Source organism: Ursus maritimus, unplaced genomic scaffold (assembly GCF_017311325.1).
Source record: "Ursus maritimus isolate PB19 unplaced genomic scaffold, ASM1731132v1 scaffold_14, whole genome shotgun sequence".
Classification (NCBI taxonomy): Eukaryota; Metazoa; Chordata; class Mammalia; order Carnivora; family Ursidae; genus Ursus; species Ursus maritimus.
The window spans coordinates 42,115,394-42,137,368 of NW_024423786.1; the positions used below are offsets into that span (position 1 = coordinate 42,115,394).

The following is a 21,975-nucleotide window of genomic DNA, read 5'->3' on the forward strand; positions in this document are numbered from 1 at the left end:
AGGCTCTTTCTATCTTGTTGCTCTGCCAACCGTGGTGTTGTCCTCACTGTTTCCACACTGTTTCTACTTTCTGCCAGGTGGGAAAGGAAAAATGACCCAGAGGATATGCCTCTTCCCTTTAACAGCACAGCCTGGAAGTCACACAGATAACTTTCACTTGTATGAATCACTGGCCAAAATGTGGTCACTTGGCCACACATAGGTACAGGGAGGGCTGGGAAGTGTTAGTCCTAGGCTATGAAGCAATGTGTCTGCCTAAAAGCCCAGGACTAGATCATACGAGAGAGAATGAACAGTAGGGGACATCTCCAGTGTCTGCTGGTCAGACCACTTTCCTCTGGAATGCAGGGCTGGAGAAACCAGAGATGATTGTCTGCCTGGGAGTAAGAGGAGAGGGAGGGTGACATGAAGCCGTGAGGCCGCGAGAGAAGTCAAGAGCATGGATGTGCCCCAAACCACCTGTGACACTACACACCGCTGTCCTCTCAGGAAACTCCCTTCTCTCAAGGGCCCTGAGGCACTCTGGAGTTTCTGCTGCATGTCCAAGATATCCAGTACTGTTGGAGGTGAGGTCCGAGCCACGTTTTCATAGTGGTTCCATTCTACAGACGGGAAAACTAAACCTGAGGTTCTTCATCAGCTGTCCTGGGGCCCTTGGCCGTAATCAATCAAAGGAGAAAAGATGCAGCAGACTTTGTTCTTTCAACTTCTTGATCAGCGAGATAGAAACAAACCATTGACACATGATGCTATCTGGCTTCCTCTATGTGGAAAGTACAGATACAGATCGAGAGGGTCCTGCTTGCTGAGCCCACAGCTCAGGGCGAGTCAGCCGTGTACTGCATCAGTAGCAGAAACATGAGGCTGGGGTGTTCACATGGGTACAGAGCACCAGACACACGGGCCTCACTGAGCTTCCACAGTATGAGGTCTCTCTTGGAGGTCGCAGGCAAGTTAGCCACAGTGCACACACTGGGGACTGGGGATGCATAGGAAAGGAGAGTAGGCTAGCACTGAGGGAATAGAATTAGCCTCAGGTCCTGGGGGGGAGGACATCCCTCCCAGGAGGCAGAAATGGTTTCTGAAGAGGATGACAGGGTGATACCTTGTCTGGCAGTACTTTTGAAAATAAGAAACCAACATCACTACTCAGGACTTCATGGATCTACGATGTGCATGAATTAGTTGTGGGTGACCCCAGAGGTGGAAGACCCTGCTAACCCCAAGAGTGGGCATCTATCAGACACGCTGGCCACAAGCCAACTGCACTGCAATACTGGGGTCTCTGTTTTGACGTAGATGGTCCTCAGGTTAGGATGTGGACATTTTGGGCAGCATCAGGAGGACAGGGTTGGAGGACTGGTCCGTAGCGTCAAGCACCAGAGGCCCGGCAGCATGGGGCTCCCAAAAGGAGTGAAAGTTTTGTGCCATAAAGCAATTGCTAACTGGTGATGGTGGACAAATTAATCAGAAACTTAGCTCAAACCAGCATGAGCAAAAAGGGAATCTGTGGGCTGCATAACCAAACCACACAGAGGGCAGAGCTGCAGCTGGGCCCAAGGAGGACAGGATTTAGAGATTCAACTGTTGGGAGGACTTCCTGTCTCCATGTACATCTTTGTACATGGGTGCTATAACAGAGTGCCACAGGCTGGGTGGTCTGAACGGCGGGCATCTATCTCTCACAGCTCTGGAGGCCAAGAAGTCCAAGATCAAAGCACTGGCACACTCATTCTGGGGGAGGGCCTGCCTCGGGGCTTGTAGACAGCCACCTCCTGACCTGCCCTCGAAGGAGCTCTGCTTTGCATGAGTGCACACGGGTGCAGAGACAGTGAGCGCTGGCCTCTCTTCCTCTTCCTGTAGGGGCACTAATTCCTTCTTGGGGGCCCCACCCTCTTGACCGCATCCAAACCTACTTACCTCCCAAAGGTCCCACCTCCTAATACTGTCAGTCACCTTGGGGATCAGGACTTCAACATAAGAATTCAGTGGGGAGGGCACAAACAAACAATGCTTCTGATTCTCTTTCTGCTTACTGGATTCATTCTCACAATGTAGCTGACCCCACAAGGTCAATGTCCCCCAGGCAGGCGGCACTGGACCTGAACCCCAGCCAGGTGGCCATCTTTTCCAATACTAGGCTGGGAAAACCAGGAGCTCTCCTGATTGGCTTTGCAGACCATGTGCCCTCCTGGCCAATCACATTGGCCAAAAAGACAAGGCCCCTGTGATTGGCCGAGACAGGTCCCTTGTTCATGTGGTCACTGGCCACAGGAAGGGTTGGAGTGGGGAAGAAGCCGCTGGCCTCTGAAATGGTGCTTGTGGTTGTAGGCGCTTAAAGCAATGCGTGCAGGTTGCAAAGGGGGCTGGAAGTGGAAGGGGACATGGAAGTGGGGCATGCGGAGCCCTAGCTAGTGGCACTGTTGGTGAGTCCATGTGAAACTTCTGGTGGGGGCCGGGAGGTTAGAAATAATTCAGGCAACTTACTTTGCAAGGGGCGGAAGGCCATGGCATGGCATCTCATAAAGCCAAAAATGCTGTTTATTATTATTAATATAGAGGCCGAGTGCCCTGGTACTGTGGTATCTGCAATTTACTTTAAATGCTTCGGCAAAAAAAGCGTGATCTAAATGTGAGTCTGTCCCGTTTAATCTATACCCTAGAGGAGGCCAGTTACCCCCAACCAGGGCAACTCCGGGGGTGGTAATTTGAGTTTAATCAGAAGGCCAGAGGATTCCCACAGTGCTTCAGCTGTCTTTCTGATCAATGCCAGAGTTGGTGTTAGTTTGCATCATGTATGGAGGGATGGGTTCTCATGGGTGAAGCATGAAGAAACTCCACGAACATGTGGACAGGGTACTAGAATCTAGTGAGACTTTCCTGCTTCCCACTTAGGAATGTTGCCCAGGGCCTACGTGTCTAGCTGCTGATTCCAGAGGATGTAGGCCAACCTGAGTCTCACCAGGTGGCTCGCCAATCCCACTAGTAGAGAATTATCACATTTGCCTCAGGTGAGACTTCCTTTCATGCATGATCTTGTTGGAGCACCCTAAAGAACAGGGAGTTTGGATTTCATCAAGCCCACAGGAGGTGGTGTGACTGATTTGTGCCTACTTGCTAATCAATGTCTGTTTGGACAGAAGAGTTCAGTCTGAGAGATGCATTTATGGTAACCTGGACTGTGAGAAGGAGCTGGCCCTTGACTCCTGTAACTAATGGGAGCTGCTAATATTAACCAGAGAAACCTCACGGTTGTACGTGACCAAACTGGGAAGTGAGAGGTGCCCTTGTGAGCCCAGGTGCCCATCAGTTTTCATCAGAAAGATCTAGCATCCATCAAGTCTCAGCATCCCAGCTGGGCTGGAGTCTGGGGCAGGAATCCAACTCCCAAAGACATGGAGAAGGGTGTTGGGGACAAGGCAGAGCCCATTCATGGTAAGACTGAGGGATGAGCAAACTTCTATAGGGAAGAGAGAAGATCTAAGAAATGAGGCCAAGACCCACCAGCTAGAACTGGAGCATGGTTAGAATCAGAGCACACAAAGGACCCCATGGATGTGAGCCTCATGGTCTGGGCTGCAGCCTCCTTAGAAATCTGGCAGAAAGGGACTTGGGGGTGATGTCAGCTGCAGAAAGGAGGAGGCTGCAGAGACGGGGAACCAGGCCAAGCCTGCCATCCTTCTCTCCAACGCTGACACCCCGGAACCACTACAAGGAAGTGCAGAGAGATTAGAACTCATGATGCTTCAGTCTTTATCAAGAACTTTGAATCATCACCCTTAGTTTTCACTGATCAGCATTTTCAAGGTCATTGCAAAGACTATGAAGATGATATGAAAGTTACTTTGAGAAGTTCACTATTCAAAGGGAAGAAAGGGAGCTTCTAGCCTGGACTTGGAGCTGCAAGTTTTCTGCAGAAGGAAGGAGTTTTTCCAGAATCTGAAAGAGGAAGAAGGAGGGTAGGGCTGGGTGCTCTGGGCCTTCGGCCCAGAGCGGATATGCCACCATAGCCCAGAGGAAGATTTCAAGGGACTTGCTGGACGCGTACATGTGAGGTTAAGTTTCCCGGGTCCCCTCCCTCACCTCACTGAAATCTTGAGCAAATTCCCCACTGCCCATTAATGCATGTGTATCTCCTACTTCCCAGTGTTATAACGGACCTAAGCCAGTGTAGTCATGTACAAACATGCAGTTCCTTTGGTCAATACCAACAGTTGTCATTATTTAAAGGAATTGAAAGTCACTACCAACCTGTAACCTCATTCTAACTCCAAGATTACCATAAAAGCAAGTCTCAGAATGAATTCTGCCCTAAATACAGTCTTCTTTTTGGCAAGCAGGCCATACTTCCGAGTGCAGGGGGATCATTTGGGGCCACAAAGAGGTGGTAAGGATGCAAGCAGAGACCTCGAGCAAAACATATCCCAGTGAGAACTGATATAAATGGATTTTCTCGTTTTGCTTTCAAAATCCCCATGTGACCTGACTTCCCAACCAGCAGGGATGAAATATGTTAAAACATGTGCCTTGTGCACTGTGAAATATTTGCAAGTATAATTATGGGATGTTACACCTCCCAAACCAAGCATTTTCCCTCAAAGTGTCTACCAGGAAGATGTACAAGGAGACCCCCCCTCCCATGAAGATATAAAGGGAATTGTGGGAGGGACAGGCCTCATCTGCCTAGCTGCAGGTGCAGGGAGGAAATCCAGTCCAACAGGCAGGACTGGGGGTCTGCAGGGTACAACAACAGACCTAAACCAGGTGAGCGTCTGGCACTGGGGTCCAGCCAGCCATGTACCAAGAGGGGCAGAACTCAGAACTCAATGCAGACAACCCAAGAGTGGTGATCCTTGCAAATCCAGAAAGATGGGCAACAGGTTGGAGGGCACCTGGGACAACAGTGGGTTATAGGGCCATAGCCACCACTGGTGTGAAATTTTGGAAGAGGAGAGGACTCCAGCCCTGAGCAGAAACTGAATATAACAGAGTAATAAGAATGGGTTCTGGAGGGACTGAGCTACTGTAGGTAGAGACTGGGCACAGGGAGTGAGAGGAAATTCCAGTTACCAGAAACCAAGTTCAGGTCAGGACACGCTGGCCATAAAAAGGCTGGACTGTTGAGCTAAATCTCCTTAAATGCCCTTTCTAAGGTCAGGACTAATCCCAGAAATAGAAGTATTTTAATTAGGATGCATTCGACTGCAGGTAACCAGAACCTGAACAGAGTGGCTTTAACGATAAGGAGATTGTTGACTCACCAGATGGGAAGTTCAGCAGAGCAGGCCTGCGACTGACCTCATCCAACAGCAGCAGGAGCTCCATTTTCTGGTGACTTTCTAACTCTGCCTCCCTCGGGATGGCGGCTTCATTTGCAGCCTGGTGGCAAAATGGCTCCTGCCATATTGACCTTGGGTATGGACAGAGAAACCCCACAGGGTAAGCTCCATTTGGGCCCATAAGCCTTGTGGGCAGGGTAGATACTTGAGCAAAATCATTCTCCTGTTGGGAAGAAGGAAGAGAAATGATGCCAGCAACACCAGAGTTTGCCAAGGGCAAGATGAAGCACAGGTGGATAAGAGACTGGGATTCCCAGTGCTGCTGTCCCTCTGACCGGGTGCGGGGTCTGGGGCAAGCAACTTCAGCTCTTGAATCCTCAATTCTCCTCATCTTAAAATAAAGTGATTTGGGGCACCTGGGTGGCTCAGTCGTTAAGCGTCTGCCTTTGGCTCAGGTCATGATCCTGGAGTCCTGGGATCGAGCCCCACATCAGGCTCCCTGCTCAGTGGGGAGTCTGCTTCTCTCTCTCCCTCTGCTGCTCTCCCTGCTCATTCTTTTACTCTCTCTCTCTCAAATAAATAAGTAAAATCTTAAAAATAAATTAATTAATTAATTGAATTAAATAAAAAAATAAAATAAAGTGATTAAACCAGAGAATCTTTAAGACTCTCCAGCTCTAAATAGTCTTTGACTCTATGAAACAAGTTGTTCGTGCAGTACTCAGTACAGGCCTTGGAGTATGGGAAACGACTGTCGTCCTTTGTGGAAGATTGTATCTTCTAAAGATGGCCATAGTGACTTGTCCCATCCCACATGCCCATCTGCAATGGGACCTTGCCACTCTGCCATCAGGAAGTGGAGTCTAGTTTGCATCCCCTTAAATCTGTGCTAGCCTGATAGTTCGCTGGTACCCAGGGGGCCATGGTAGTATATCACTAATAAACTGTGGGAGAAGTTACCCTGCTGGCCTTCCCAAAAGGCTTATGTAGATGCCACTTCTTTCAGAACACTAGCTGCAGAAGAATCCAGTATCATATAAGAAATCCAACTCTGAGATGGCCATGCTGGAGAGGGCTATGTGTAGGCACTCATGGGGACAACCCGGCTGAACTTCTGGCCCGCAGCCAGCCTCAGCCGCCAGCCACGTGTGTGCACCATCTTGGACATCCAGCCCAACCTGACCTTCAGATGATCGAAGCCTCAGTTGACGTCATACTGCAACCACATAAGAAATCTCACAGGTGAAGGGTCTAGCTGAGCCTTTTCACAAGTCCTAACCCCAAAAAATCATGAGCAAAGTCAAATGGCTGCTGTTCTACACCCCTATGTTTTGGAGCAATTTATTATTCAGCAGTAGTAACCAGAATATACATATGGAGAAGTGGGCATCAATGAGCCAGGAAAGATACAGGGTCAACTTCGAGAAGTTGTTTCCGATCATTGCAAAACATTGAAGACATCTAATTTCTTTTAGTGGCTGTTTAAGAAATTGGGTGGAGAGATTCTTTGAGGAATGATCTGGCGGAGTCTTGCCAGGAGGTAACGACAATGGACCTTCCCATTTATGCAGCCCACCGTAGTTCATGAAGAACATACCAACCCATCTGAACGTCAGAACTAAGGGCTAAGGCACAATTCAACCTCCATCTTTGCCTAGCCTCCCTCCTGGAATTCCTGAGACTATGACCCACATGTTTTCCTTAGAACTCTAATGGATGAACAAAACCTCCCTTTGCTGAGCAGCCATATACAATGAGTCCATTGCCAGACACTCTCCCAAGTGTCTCCACATTGTACCCTCGTATGGGACAACAAAAAGTGCTGGAGGCCTCTGAGCTATCGAGTTTCCCACTTGGCCCCCCCTTGTGCTCCTCATTGAGCTTTGACTGATGGTCTCAGGGTCTAGCCCCAATAGCCCCCTTTTACAGCTGTTTTCGCAGCTGCTGCCTTGACTCTTGGCAGGTGCATCCTCTGATGAATGGCTTTCTTTGCAGTGGGTATGCAAACAAAACCTCACGATGACTCTGTGAGATGGGCACGGAAGATAGTATTAATGCCGCTGTAGCATTCGAGATGACCCCCGATGGGTCGTTGTGATATTCACATCCTTGAATAAGGCTGACTTGTGTAACAAGTAAGATCATACAGAAATGATAGGGCTTGGCTTGCCAGGCCAGGTCTTACAAGATAATGTGGCTTCCGGCTTGCTCTCCTAGATTGCTCACTTTGGGAGAAGCCAGCCATCGTGTCAGGAGGACACTCAAGCAGCCCCATGGAGAAATCGTGTGGCCAGGAACTAAGGGCCTCCTGCCGGCGTCGTGTCAATGAGCTGTCTTGAAAACAGATCCTCCAGCCGCAGTCAAGCCTTCAGGTGACCACAGCCCCAGTGACCATCCAGGCCTCATGCCATGAAAGCTCACGAGCCCAAACTTCCCAGCTGAGTGGCTCGCAAATTCCAGAGCCACAGCAACCGTGTAAAATAATCAATGTTCATGTCTTAAGGCACTAAGTTTTGAAGGAGTTTTGTTTTTTAAGGGATAAATAATTAATATAAACATCATCTGAGAAACTGAGCCTCAGAGACGTACAGTGACTAGCCCAAGGTTGCACAGCTAGAGTCGCGGCCGAACTCATGAGAACATCGTCTTGTGACTGCTGACCCACGGGCACAAGTCCTCTTAACGGCTTCATGATTCAGCTATTCTCTCTGTGACCCCAGAGCTGGGAGAGAGGAGGTGGCAGGCACGGCACGGTGACCCCGGCCAAGCAACCCTGGCCGTGCCCAGGGACTGGACCCCCACGGCAACTCGACCCAGAATCTAGGGCCTGGGGGGCTGGCTGAGACCCTTTGTTCCCCCTTGCATAGGGCCTCCATGATGAGGAGGAAACAAGCCAGTGACAGGGACGTCTTCTCACCTGGGCAGACACACATATACAAACACACAATTCACACTTGTGTTCTGAAGTTCAGCCCATACCATGAATACCACCACCCCGAGCCACGATGCTGAAGCTCTGCCGGACTATGGCGGAGGTGGCCTGTGCTCCAATTCCCCGACTGCGGCTCGGGGCCGGCCTCGCCTCCCCGTTTCCCTGCTGCTGATTCATGTGTCCGTTTTCGAGAAGTCGCCATGGCAAGGGGTGCTTTCAGTTCCTATGTGAATCACTGGCCATGTGATCACCGGTCACCCCTCTGCGGGCAGGAGGGTGGGCTACGTGAGCTCTCGGCGGTGGCACGGCGTGGTCAGCCCGTGGCCCTCTGGCTGGCCGTTCCCATCCTTCCTGCTGGATTGGACTGGTCCCGGCCGGAGCTACCATGGCCCCTGGGTAGGACTGGGACGGCAAGTCAAGAGGGGAGTTAAGACAAAAGGATGAGGAGGGCTCAGCTGTCACGGCTTGTCTTCGGGGTCTCCAGTCGGGCCATCAGCAGTGTGGAGGTGGCCACCAGATAGTTCCCAGCGTGGACTGGGGTTCCCAGCAGGAAGCAGGGAAATGCTCACACAGCAGAGAGCAGCCCGTTGGCATGCAGGAGACCTGCAGGAGGGAGCCAGGGAGAGAACCTAAGGTGGTGACATTTCACGATAAAGGACCTTCAAGGCCCATTGTGCCTGTGTCCCCAGATGGCATTCAAGGACCTCCAAGATAGAGAGGGAAAACTAACAGAGTGTAGGACACCCTGCTTCTAATCTAGACCCAAGATTCCAGCACTTGGATGAAATTGGAAAAGTTGTGGGTCAGTCTGGGCCTCGGTTTCTTCATGAGACAAGTCAAGCAAATGGTTTTCAAACTGGGTTCCTTAGAACCCCAAGGTTTTGCAGGCCTCCCTAGAATTTGCCATTGGAGGGAGCCTCTAAGCCAGGACTGTCCAATAAAAATATTAAGTGAGTCACATGTGCAGTTTTAAACTTTTCAGTAGCCACATTTTTGAAAATCTAAAATAGGCAAAATTAATTTTAATCTAATATATCTAAGATATCATTTCAACTTGTAGTCAGTTTATTACATTTATTCGTAGGATATTTTACATTCTCTTTTTTGTACTAAAGCTTCAACATCTGGTGTGTAATTTGCACTTAAGCGCGTCTCTGCTCACAGGTATCCACATACCCACAGCTCAATAGCTGGGGTTGTGCCCTGGGCCTGTGAAGAGGGAGGAATGGAAGCTATAAGAAGCGAAGACTGCCTCCTAGTGGACACAAGGGGGAAGTGCATGGGAAGGCCCGGAGAAGCCATGTGTGTTTGGGGGTGCAGGTGCCCTGGGCCAGCCAGGGGGTGAAGGCAGGGGAATTCAGCAGAGGTCGTGAATTCATCTGGCCCTTCCTGCACCATGAGATTTTCGTGACATCTAGGCAGGGTCTCGATTTCTGTGAAAATGCCTTTGGATTAGGAAGTACCCCCCACACTACCTTGGTTTAATGCCGGTATTATATGTGATTATGAACCCTGGACTGAGTGAGGACGTTTGGGGAGAGCACATAGAAATCAGAGAAGCGGGGCAAAGCCAGACGCCTGAGGAATTCGGAAGTGAGAACTAATGGCCGACCAGCTGCTGGGGAGCATGGAGGAGGACTATTCTTCCAAAGAAGTTTGCTGTGAAGGGAAGGAGCTACCAGGGATGGGGCACAGACTTGAGGGTGTTTTAAGTGGGGAAAAAAATATTTGGACAACCACAGAGACTACAGAACAATTGTCCTGATCAGATCAAAGGAATCAGAGGCATTCGAGAGGCAGAAGAGCAGAGCCGGTTAGGACTAGATTCTGGAGCCAGCTTTGCTGCTTCCCAGCTGTGGGACTTTCAGCAAGTTAGCTGCCTCTCTGTGTCTCAGGTCCCTCGTCTGTATAACATCGATAATAATAACACCTGCCTCTTATGTTTGCAGTGAGATGAGTTGTGTTTGAGGTGAGGATCGACATACGTCAAATGCCTAGAACACACGTAAGAAAGGGTCACATATTAGCTACTGTGATTATAGGAATTCCTTTAAGGGGCAATATTCTCTGTGAGTGTTCACGAAGGGGTCAGCCTTCCCCCCCCCCCATGAGCTGAAGTTCAAGTGGAATTATATGGCAAAGTCTGAGTATTCTCCAATCAGAAGTGACAGCATTATTTCAATAGAGGGCAGTAGCCAACAGTAAATTCTCTAGCATCTTCAGGCTGTAACTGCCAAGAAGGCCAGCTTCCCGACCTGGTGGGGACACTGAGAACCGGAGAGGTCCAGCCCCTCGTTTTACCCAGATAGAAGCTTTCCTCCTTCCCAGGGAAATATGTGAGCTTACCAGGATTCACAGTTCTATCTTTGAACTTTGATGCTGATGATTTCAATAATCTCCCTTTTCTTTTTCTTTTCTTTTCTTTTTTTTTTTTTTTTTGCAAAATAGTGCTTACCATTTGTTGAGCCACTAAGTGGCAACCGATGACCCACATCACATCTAACCCGTGGGCTCTGCAAGATGAGTGTCTTCTCTCCATTTTACAGCTGCGGGAGCTGTAGGCTCAAGGGTCTTCCAAACTTGCCTAAATTACAGGATTATCTGGAGTCATTGTTTTACTTACAAAAGCTGAGCCCCGGGCAGTGGCTCTCAATTGTGGCTGCTGTTGGGGAGGCAGAGGGAAGGGGGAAGCGACTTTTTAAAAACCCTGGGGCTCCAGTCCGGAATTCCAGGCCAATTAACCTGCAGTCTCTGGCTGTGAGGCTCAGACGTCAGCATTTGCAAACTCCCCCAGTGATTCCGTGTAGCCCACATCGAATACCACGGACTCTGAAGATGTGTTCCCAGTTCTGGATCTGACCGGTCCTCAAAATCATCTTTGCAAGCTGCTCACGGGCACAGGATTTCACTGGATGTTTTCCTCCCCATGGCAGGCTGCAGCCATTGACCCATGCTGGGTCCTTCTATCTCTTTCTTTTATTTTGTTAGGCTTTCTGCACCACCCATTCCCAGCCCAGTCCCTCCTCACCCTTAGGTGCTTCCCCTTCCATATGGAATATATATTTCTATTCCTAAAACCCCGGTCTGCATGCGTTTAGTTTACCTGAACGACACTGTGCCATAAATACAATCTAGAATACTTTTCTCTCCTCAGTATTTTCGAGCTACAGCCATGTAGCTGTCGTGAATCTATTTCCGGTTGCTGCTTTGCCTTACGGCATTACCGGTCCAACATTTTATATATCCATTCCCTAATGACAGACACCTAGGTTGTCTCCACTCTTTGTCATCAAACACAACACTGCAGTAGGTGTCTCTCTCCCCAACTGTCTCCTTATGGCCGGTGCAGATTTTCTCTAAATGAGGACCCCCAGAGTGACGCTGGGGGATCAGAGGGTTTTTGCAGCCCTAACTCCTCCCAGGCTGTCCTCCAAGGGCTACTCGGTTCACACTCTCACCAGCCTTGCCCTGAGGGTCCTCACATTCTCCCTTCTTGTCAGCCTTTGATATTATGAATTTCTAATATTTGCCAAATACATGGGTAAAAAATGATGTCTGTAGCTTACATCTGCATGTACCCAATTCCTCTCGAAATCTAGTATTCCTAGAGCCATTCCGGACGTGAAATCAAAGGGCTGCGCAAAGGGAAGCTTCCGTCTGAGAACTGGTAAGACTTCCTGAAAGATGGCCAGCTCTTTACCAGGGGACGGGATGTACTTTGGGTATTTGTGGTTTCCACCAGTCCTGGGAAGGACTCACAGAAGAGGAGGGAACTGGGACTCAGAGAGTCCAATGTGTCGTCCACAGTTATCACTAGAACCAACACAAGGATCCGGGTGTCCTGACCCCTCACCAAGGCTCTTCCTAGTCGATTGGGTGGGACCTGCAGCCCATCAAGAAGAGAAGGCCTTCCCCGCAAAGCCCAGGGTTCGGATGTGTCTGAGGCAACTGGGGGTTCTGTTTGTTTTTCTGTTTTGTTTCTTTAACCAGCTTCGTGGAGATCTGTAATTCACATGTGATAAAATGCACCCGCGTTAAATGGACATTTCCACACGTGTATGCCAGTGGAAGATATGAAACATTCCCGATGCCCCAAAAAGTGCCCTTGTAATCACCCACCTGCCCAGACAAATCACCCATCCCGGGGAACCCACTGATTTGCTCTGGGTGAGTTGTAAATGAGGTTAGTCTTTCCTAGAATTTCTATCACTATAGATTCATTTTGTCTTTCCCAGAGTTCCCCAAGTTTTGTTCAGGATATGTACTCTCTTGCGTTACGCGGCATACTGTTTGTGAGAGTCCCGTGTATCCTCGCATGTATTAGTAGCTTGTGCCTTTCGTTGCTGGCCACTATTCTGTCGTATGACTCGGCCACAATCTGTTGGTCCATGGACATTTGGCTGTTTCCAGTTTGGGGGTGTAATGAAGAAAGCTGCTTCAAACTTTTTTGTCTAAGTCCATGGGTGGGGAGCAGGGCCAGGACCAGGCGGAGGCAGCTGGGTGCTGCATTTCAGCAGACGCTCACTCTCAGAATCAGGAAGCTGCCAGCTCTGCACTTGCAGGGACCTGGGAGTAAGCGCCTCCTTAAATATCACAGCCTCAGCTCCTTACCCTGGTCAGCCTTACCCTGGTCCTGGAACTGGGGAGCAGAGGTTTTTGTTACACGGCAGGGTTTGTACTGTCCACTAAGTGCTCAAGAGCCAAGCCAGAGTCTTGAGTTTCTCAGCGTGTGAGCTGAAGACCCCCCGCCCCCCCGCCCCCTCTCCTGTGCAGCCCGATCACCTGCTGAGCTCATCGGACTTGCGGATCCCCACCCCTCCCAGCTACCTACTGCCTTGGGACTTCTGGGCCACGGGCCTGGAGACGGGCATGTTTAGTACAGCAGAAGTGATACACAAACACTCTGAAGTTGTAAAACCACAGCTGTGAGCTATAAATAATTGTTGAAGCTCTTAAAGCTGGACAGTGGCAGGACCATCGCTTGTGTGTTGAACTTCGAAGTAGCTGAAGATTCACAGGAAGTTGTAAAAATAGCGAGAGAGAAATCCTGCCTAACCCTCATTTTCCACCAATGGCCGCATCTTCCATCACCATAGTGTGATGTCAAAACCGGGGATTTGACATTGATATGATGTGCGTGTAGTTCTGTTCCATTGTATTACGTGCTCAGATCCCTGTAACCACCCCCCTCCCCCGCATCAAATTGCACAACTGTTCTCTCGCCACGCCATCCCGATATCCCCTGGCAACCACTGATCTGCTTTCTGTCTCTACCATTTTGTCATTTCAAGAATGGTATGCAAATGGAATTGCACAGCATGTGACCTTTGGCGATTGCAGGGCTTTTTTACTCACCATAAAACCCCTGCGATCTGTCCAAGGAATTGCATACAGCAAAAGCCTGTTCCTTTCTATTACCAAGCAGTAGCCCACTGTGTGCCATTAAGTCATTTACCCATTAGGAGACATTCTGATTGTTTCCAATTCAGGGCTCTTCAGAGTTCATCTTCTGTAAATATTTACCTATACATTTTTGTGAGAGGAAGTTTTCATTTCTCTGGGATACACGCCCAAGAGTGTGCATTCAGTTTGGTGAGACACTGCCATCCTCTTTTCCAGAGTGGCTGTGTCCTTTCACATTTCCAGCAGCAATGCGCAGAAGACCTAGTGTCTCCACATCCTTGCCAGAATTTGCTGTTGCCTCTATGTCTGATTTTATCTACTCTTATAGGTACGTGGTGGTATCTCATTATCGTTTCAATGTGCACTGCCCTCAGGGCTGGCGATGTCAGGTGTTTTTCTATGCACTTGTTCGCTGTCTGTACACCCTCTTCGGTGAGATGTCTCTTCAAGTCCTTTGCCAATTTTAACCGAATTGTTTGGGTTTGGTTTTTTTCTTTCTTTTTTTTTTTAACTACTGACTGTCAAGGATCCTATATATTCTAAATGTATATATTCAGAATCCTTTGTCTCATATGTGGTTTGCAAATATTTTCTCCCAGTCTAGGGCTTGTCTTAACCGGGTTCTTTGCAGGACAAACATTTTTCATTTTGATGTAGTCTCATTTATCTGTCTTATGCTTATTACACTTTGGTGTTATGTCTGAGAGCTCTTCACCAAGCTGTAGGTCCCCAAAATCATCTCTTGTGTTTTTATAATTTTACATATACATGTATATCCATGATGCATTTTAAGTTAATTTTTTTAAAAGATTTTATTTATTTATTTGACAGAGATAGAGACAGCCAGCGAGAGAGGGAACACAAGCAGGGGGAGTGGGAGAGGAAGAAGCAGGCTCCTAGCAGAGGAGCCTGATGTGGGGCTCGATCCCATAACGCCAGGATCACGCCCTGAGCCGAAGGCAGACGCTTAACCGCTGTGCCACCCAGGCGCCCCTGTTGTAGATAATTCTTATCAACTCGAAAAAGTCGCCCCATCCCTAGTTTTTCTGAGAGTTTTATCATGAATGGGTGTTGTATTTTCTCAAATGCTTTCACTGTATCAGTCGTTATAATCACATGGTTTTTCTTCTTCAGCTTTTTCATATAGTGAATTACATTGATTGACTTTGAGTATCCATCCAGCCTTGCATCTCTAGAACAAATTCCATGTTCTGTTTGCTAATATTTAAAGATTTTTTTTACTTATATTTGTGAGGGATGTTGGTCTGTAGTTCTATTTCTGTATCTTTTGTACTATTTTTGTCTAGTTTTGGTATCAGGGTACTACTGGTCTCACAAAATGAATTGAGAAATGTTCTCTGCTATTTTCTGGAGGGGATTATGTAAAATTAGTGTTCATCCTTTACACATTTGGAAGAATTCTCCATTCAAATTCTCTGGACCTGGAAATTTCTTTCTCGGAAGTTTTGAAGTTATGACTTCAGTTTCCTTAACAGTTATAGGGCTATTTGAGTTATTTATTTGGTATTGGGTAAGCTGTGGTAGCCTGTGATGTGCAATCAGCACTTCATCTAAGCTGTAGAGTTGTTTGTAGGATTTCGTTCTATCTTGTGATGTCTGCAGGGTCTGTAGTGATGTCTTCTGTTTCATTCCTGATTTTAGCAATTTGTGCCTTTTTTTCTTTTCTTTCTTTTTTTTTTTTTTTTGGTCAATCTTTCTAGAGAAATATCACTTTTATTGACCTTCTCAAAGAACAAACTCATTCATTTCTCTCTTGTTTTTATGTTTTCAATGTTATTAATTCTGCTCTTTATTTTTTTCCTTCCTTCTACTTACTTTGAGTTTATTTTTACTTTTCTTTTTCCAGGCTCTTAAGATAGGAGCTTAGATTATTTATGTGAGAGTTTCTCTTTTCTAATGTAAGCAGTTAGGGCTATAAATTTCCCTCTCAGTGCTCCATTACTGACTCATTTTTATTCCATCCAGTGTGCGTGTGTGTGTGTGTGTGTGTGTTTATTTCCCTTGAGACTCCTTTGATCTTTGGATTATTTTTAAGTATGCTGTTTCTTTTCCAATAACGCCCTTGGTGAAGATTTTCAGGCACAGGAAGTTGGTTTATTATTTTTATTATATTCTTTTCAGCCTTTGATTTCATAGTAAGGGTGTGCTGGAAGGAGAGCCACATCTTTATTATTGAAGGAGCCCAGAGCTTTGTCAGCTAACTTGTGCTGACATGGAAACATATATGAACTACCCCCCACATACACACACACATATGAACACATGCATGCATACATGCCCATGGTACACTTATACCCACACCTAATCAGCAGAGCCCATTTTCAAAAACAAAACTAGTGTAAGACACCATGGTAAATGAGAAACAGGAAAAGGAAGCAGTTTAGGGAAAAGGTATCAAGTCAGCATCGCATTTCTAAAAGAACTAGGTCAAACCAGAAACCTCCAGCGGAAGTATCAGAAACATTTCAGGGTCTATGTTGATGGTAGACAAGGTGTATTTCTTGTATATTGGCGATACCTGCTTTCAAAATCCATCCCCTCGTCCTCTCCCCACATCACTGCCCCTATCATGACAGGTCAGTCTAACTTCCTCTGCTTTGAAAAATTGAAAGGAAACAAAGACACTACATTTAATATGACACTGGAATGGAAATTCCAGCGAGTAAAGATGTATCAGGGAGGAAGGAAGCTATGTCCTGCAAAGCAATTCAGTGTGTGGCAGATAATAATGCCTTCTGAAATGGCCCATGCTGAGGATGATAGACATATTGTATTTATGATTTTATGCAATAGACGTAAACGTGTAAGTAAGTCTTTCCCCATCCGTCTGATAGCTATTTCTGGTTTTCAGGTTTTATGCTTTCATTCCTTACATTTCAGTCTGTCTGGAACTTCATGCGGTTGTAGCTTGATCACACATTTGTGCATCTAAAATGTCTAGGATGCCTCAGCAGCTGGGCCGTGAAACTAGATCTTGGGGTTCCAAGCTCCCAATATACAGTGAGGGGAGCCAACTTCACCTCCCCATATAAGCCAAAAGCACCCTATCAGTTTAGACCATGGTTTTTATCAACCATGATGCTCTTGCCATTTGAGTAATTTTCTTTCACGGGAGTTTGTTCTGTTTAGCAGGGTCCCTGGCCTTGACCTGCGAGATGTCATTAGCTTCCTCCCAGTTGTGCTGACCAAAAATGCCCCCAGACATTGCAAAATTGTGCCCAATGAGAGCCACTTGTTTAGACATATGCCTCCTTATTACCTGCTCTGGATGTTGTACACAGCCATGATTCCTGGTGCCACAGCAGCCATTTTGCAATCATGAGGAATGATTCTACAGAGGCACTGAGATAGAAAGGGCCTTGGCTCCTGATGACATTGTGAGTTGCTGAACCCACCCTAGCATTACATTCTCGTGGGAAATTAACAGCTTCCCATTACTTAAGCCACTTCAGCTGTGTGCTCTGTCACTTGCAGCCAAGAGCATCCTAGTGAGTCCACTGATCACCTTATTCCTCTGCTTGAAACCCTTCACTGGTTCTCCATTCAGGATGAATTTCAAACTCCTTAGCTTTGCCTCCCTCTCCTGCCTCATCTCCCGTGGCTCCTGCCGGGATGTGCTGTCTCCTCTTGAGCCATAGTTAGAGTCCTTTGAACCAGTCCTGAGGCTTCCTGTCCCCTGATTTCTACATGTGCTGGTCCTTAAATGCCATGTCCTTCCACCTCTTCTCTCTCTGTTCACTCCTACTCACCTTTCCAGACTCAGCCCATGTCATCACCTCCAGGAAGTCTTCCCTGAATCTCCATGTGGTAGTTTTGAAACAAGGATCCCAAATTATTTAACACTCCTCCATTTGAAGGGGATCATATGTTTCCTCGGGCAGGGATTTGGACCTCTGTGACGTTTCATACTCTGAGCACCAAAACAGTGTGCTGATTGAATAACCCAGGAGGAGTGTTATTCCATGACACACAACGTGACTTTTTTAAAAGTTTTTATTTAAATGCCAGTTAGTTAACATAGAGTGTAATATTAGTTTCAGGTGTACAACACGATTCAGCACGTCCACACATCACCCGGTGCTCATCACAAGTGCACTCCTTAATCCCCATCACCCATCTCACCCATCCCCCATCCACCTCCCCTCTGGTAACCAGCAGTTTGTTTGAGCAAAGGGGAAAAAAGAGAGACAGAAGGTGACTTTTGTGGTAAGGACACACAGTGCCTGAGCTGAGAACTGAAGACATGGGGCAACCCAGCTCAACCCAACCAGCTGATGCCGCTCATCTTTCAAGCCGCAAACCCTGACAGCCCTGCCTCCTTTGCACGTACCCCACTCTGAATCACGGAGTGGTCCAGAATGCACACTATTGCATAAGCATCCCCTACACCTGGCGTTCAGCCCCCTTTCCTTGGATAACTTCCACTCATCTCCCAGATCTCCCTTTGACATCATCTCCTCTAGGAGCCTGCCCCTCACATCACACTTAACACACTGCACCCGAATCCATTTCCACGTCTGTGAGCCCATGAGCATCTCAAGAGCAGGGAACAATGTGTTCCTTTTGGGACACCTGGCACCTAGAATAATGCCAGGGCTGGGGCCCCTGCATGGTTGTCAGTTAAGCGTCCCACTCTTGATTTCAGCCCAGGTCATGCTCTCAGGGTCGTGAGATCAAGCCCCAAGTTGGGCTATGTGGTGTGCATGGAGGCTGCTTGAGATTCTCTCTCTCCCTCTCCCTCTGCCCTTCCCCTGCTTGCACATGCTCTCTCTCTCTCAATTAATTACACAAATACATAGAGAATATGCCAGGGCTGGCTGCAAAAATAAATGCTTATGGCATAATTGGGCCAATGGTGTGGCTGAATATGTTTTGCTCTTGTCCTCCATTCACACATGCATTGAGATCTGACCGGGCACTGAAGGTACAGCTTTCTGCCTTGCATCTACCACCACCATCCAAGTAGCTGGAGTTAGCAGCTACTGAGCACTCACTGGGCATTGTTCGAAGTACCTAACTCATTTACTTGATTAAATCCTCATTACAAGTCAGTGAAGTTGACACTGTCATTATCTGCAATGCATACAGGGGAACTGAGACACCAAAATTACATGACTCTTATATCCTGGGGTCTGAACCCTACAGTCCAACTCCAGAGCCCATGATACTAATCCCTACACTGCCTAGCTTCCTTCTTCTAGCCAACCCTCCCCCACACTTGTTACAAATGCAGAGGCCAGACCCCACCTGAAGAACTTGTTTCTGTAGGTCTGAGCAGGGCCTTGGAAATTGCATTCATCATGAGCCCCACATAGTGCAGTTTCCACACTGACTTCCCACTAAGGAATGATGGCTGTGCCCTGGGAGCATCAAGGAGTGTCCAAGACTCTACAGGCTCTGGCCCTGATGTGCCTGTCTTGCAGCATCACAAACACATCCTGTACTTGCTCTTCTCCAAACTCTGTGACCTCTGCCAGGAATGCTGTCACCCGCCCCCACACACCCATGTGTGTTTGAAGAGCCGTGAGGAGGGTGAGAAGAGGGTAGACTTCCTGCTCAGAATGAGCTGGCAAATGCCCCCATGCCCCAGGGGCATCCCCACCAGCCCCTTCCAGAGGCCCTGGAGAGGCCAAGAGCTCTCAAGCTTCTTAAATGTCTGTTGAGTCTTTGGTACTGCAGGAAACCTTCAAAAGGCTCCTTCCAGAGCTCTTCGCACTGTCATAGCACGCCCACCAGACTCCAGTCCTCTCACTGCACCCCGTGGCCGCCCTCTGAAGCTCCTCACCAACAAATCCTGATGACTCCAACGAGGCTTTGCTCTGCCTGGGACAGGTCTGACTGGGGGAGCAAGGCAACAGTGGACCCAGGGGTGGCCCCAGCCAGCTGCCTGTGCTTCCCCAGCTCTCAGCGTGAAACCACCTAACGAGGCTCGAGAGTGGTCGGGTAGGCAAAGCAGGCGTCAACGGAAAAGGGCCTCCACCTGAGAGCTGGTGATTTCGTTGTCACCCAGGGCTGAAGGGGGCCATCTGATGATGGCGCAGGTAACCCAGGACAACGCAACTGTTGGAGCTTTGCCACAGAGCAAGGCAGGTCTACTCTTGGGGGATTTCCCGGCAGTGTTGCGAATGGAAGCTAAGTAGAAAAGGTGCCTCTCTGCAAGCCACATCAAAGGTAAATTGCCGGAGAGTTAGCAAGACCCCTGGTGGTGACAGCTCTCAAAGGAAACCCAAGAGTGTGGGATGGGTGAAGGTGAGATGGAAAATCAGCCTGGGGATTTCCCCCTCACCAATATTATGTATTCTGACTATTTTTTTTTAAGATTTTATTTATTCATGTGACAGAGAGACAGCCAGCAAGAGAGGGAACACAGCAGGGGAGTGGGAGAGGAAGAAGCAGGCTCCCAGCGGAGGAGCCCGATGTGGGACACGATCCCAGAACGCCAGGATCACGCCCTGAGCCGAAGGCAGACGCTTAACGACTGAGCCACCCAGGCGCCCCTGTATTCTAACTGTTGGTGTGTAATGAAGCACCCCAAATAGAGAGGCCGAAATAAGAGCTATTTAATTCTATCTCATCATTTTGTGACTCAAGAACCCGAGTCCCCTTGGAACTGTTGAGCTAGTCAGTGGGCTTCTCCAGGGCGGCTCCCCTCACAGGTCTGGCCCTCAGTAGAGAAGGCGATACTGGATAGCTGAGCTCGGTTGGAACTACCAGCCATCACACATGCAGCGTGGCCAGCATGACAGCCTCGTGCAGTTGGACTCTGTAGGTGACGGTTCAGGGTGCCCAACGAGAATGTTCCAAGGGACCCAGCTGGAGGCAGCAAGGCTTCTTATAACCTAAAAATCCCAGAATGTCACTTCCAGCACATTCTGTGCATCAAGCAAGTCACCAAGACCAGCCCACATTCAAGGAGAGGGGAATTAGATTTCTCCACTCAGTGGAAGGAGGAGTACAGCATTTGCAGGCTCATTGTGGGGATTTTTACTCCACGCATGTTTGTTGAGCTTCTAGTATGTTCCAGGCACTGTCCTAGGCCCTGGAGAGATAGAGACACAAACAAGACAGAGGATGGTCCTTGCCCTCATGGAGAGTATAGTCTAGAGTAAAGTCTAGCAAATAGTTACACAATGCCTGGCATGCGGTCAGTGCTCAGTAAATGCTGCCTACTGGCATTATGATGATTAAACAAGTCATTATTGGAGTAAAATGTTGCCATAAGTAGGGAAATGTCTTGGTACAAAAGAACACAATCAACAAAGAGCTTGACATGTTCAAAGGGGTGAAGTTTAAACCAAGGAGGGGTGGTAATGAACGAGGAGAGAGGGAAGCAAGAGAGCCTCACATGCAGAGGAAACAGCATGTGTGGTGGAGTGCAGTGGGCAAGTGCTAGCACGCATCAAAGGAGGCAGGACTGGGATGGATCACCCAAGGCTCTGAAGGGGAGTCTCCCGTTCGTCCCTCCAGGTCTGTCTTTCGCCTTCCCTCTGTATGGGCATCAAGCCAACCCGCCGGAGACAGACTGGAAGTTCCAACAGAGAGGTGAGTGGGCCTTCTGAATGCTGTCAGCCTCCTCGCCCTGCTCCTTGCTCAGGGCCCTATTCGTCCTGAGAGAAGGATGGCCCCATGCCAGACTTGAGACCCTCAGATGGCCCTTGAGCATCTCCTCCCTTAGAATTTCAAATGCAGACACCAAGTGAGGATCAGAAGTACAGGAGATTTATCGGGGGGGGAAATGCCTGAAAGGATAAAGGGAAAGGGAGCAGGGGTTGGCTGGGAGAGCCCTTAGACACAATGCACATGCTTCCACCAGGAGACGCAACAATGATGCCACTGAACCAGAAGTTGAGGTGACCACCTGGCCACTTTGGAATCCTCTTGCCTCTGAATCAACAGGCAAAGAAGAGAGTCATTGTGCCGGCTGGGTGATTGATCCTGGCCACCCAGAGGAAACTGATCTGCTACTGTACCAGAGAAGTAAGAAAGAACGTATCTGGAGTACAGGAGATCAGATCCCTTAGGATGTCTCTTACCATGTATTACCAAGTCCTATGATTTAAATCAGTGGGAAACCACAACAACCCAATTCAAGCAGAATTGCTAACGGTCCCGATTTTAGTTATGACGTTTTGGGTCACCCACCAGACAAAGAACCATGGCCGGCTGAGACACTTGCTAAGGGCAAAGGGAATATGGAACAGGTAGTGGAAGAAAATAGCTGTAAATACAAGCTATGACCATGTGACCAGATACAGAAATGAGAACCATAATTATTATGAATATTTCTTCCTTGTTTCATTATGAATATGTTTATATACATGTTTATGTACATATATATGT

General features: G+C 48.2%; 2 long non-coding RNA genes across 2 annotated transcripts; both read left to right on the plus strand.

The window, feature by feature from the left end:
* The first annotated feature begins 2,302 nt into the window (after positions 1–2,302).
* On the plus strand, positions 2,303–5,693 carry LOC121102395. The gene is made up of 2 exons (XR_005834489.1): positions 2,303–2,426; positions 5,209–5,693. It is a non-coding gene; the product is annotated as an uncharacterized LOC121102395 (long non-coding RNA).
* Positions 5,694–20,127: 14,434 nt separating this feature from the next.
* LOC103674893 lies at positions 20,128–21,551 on the plus strand. The gene is made up of 3 exons (XR_571734.2): positions 20,128–20,149; positions 21,103–21,177; positions 21,449–21,551. It is a non-coding gene; the product is annotated as an uncharacterized LOC103674893 (long non-coding RNA).
* Positions 21,552–21,975: the final 424 nt, after the last annotated feature.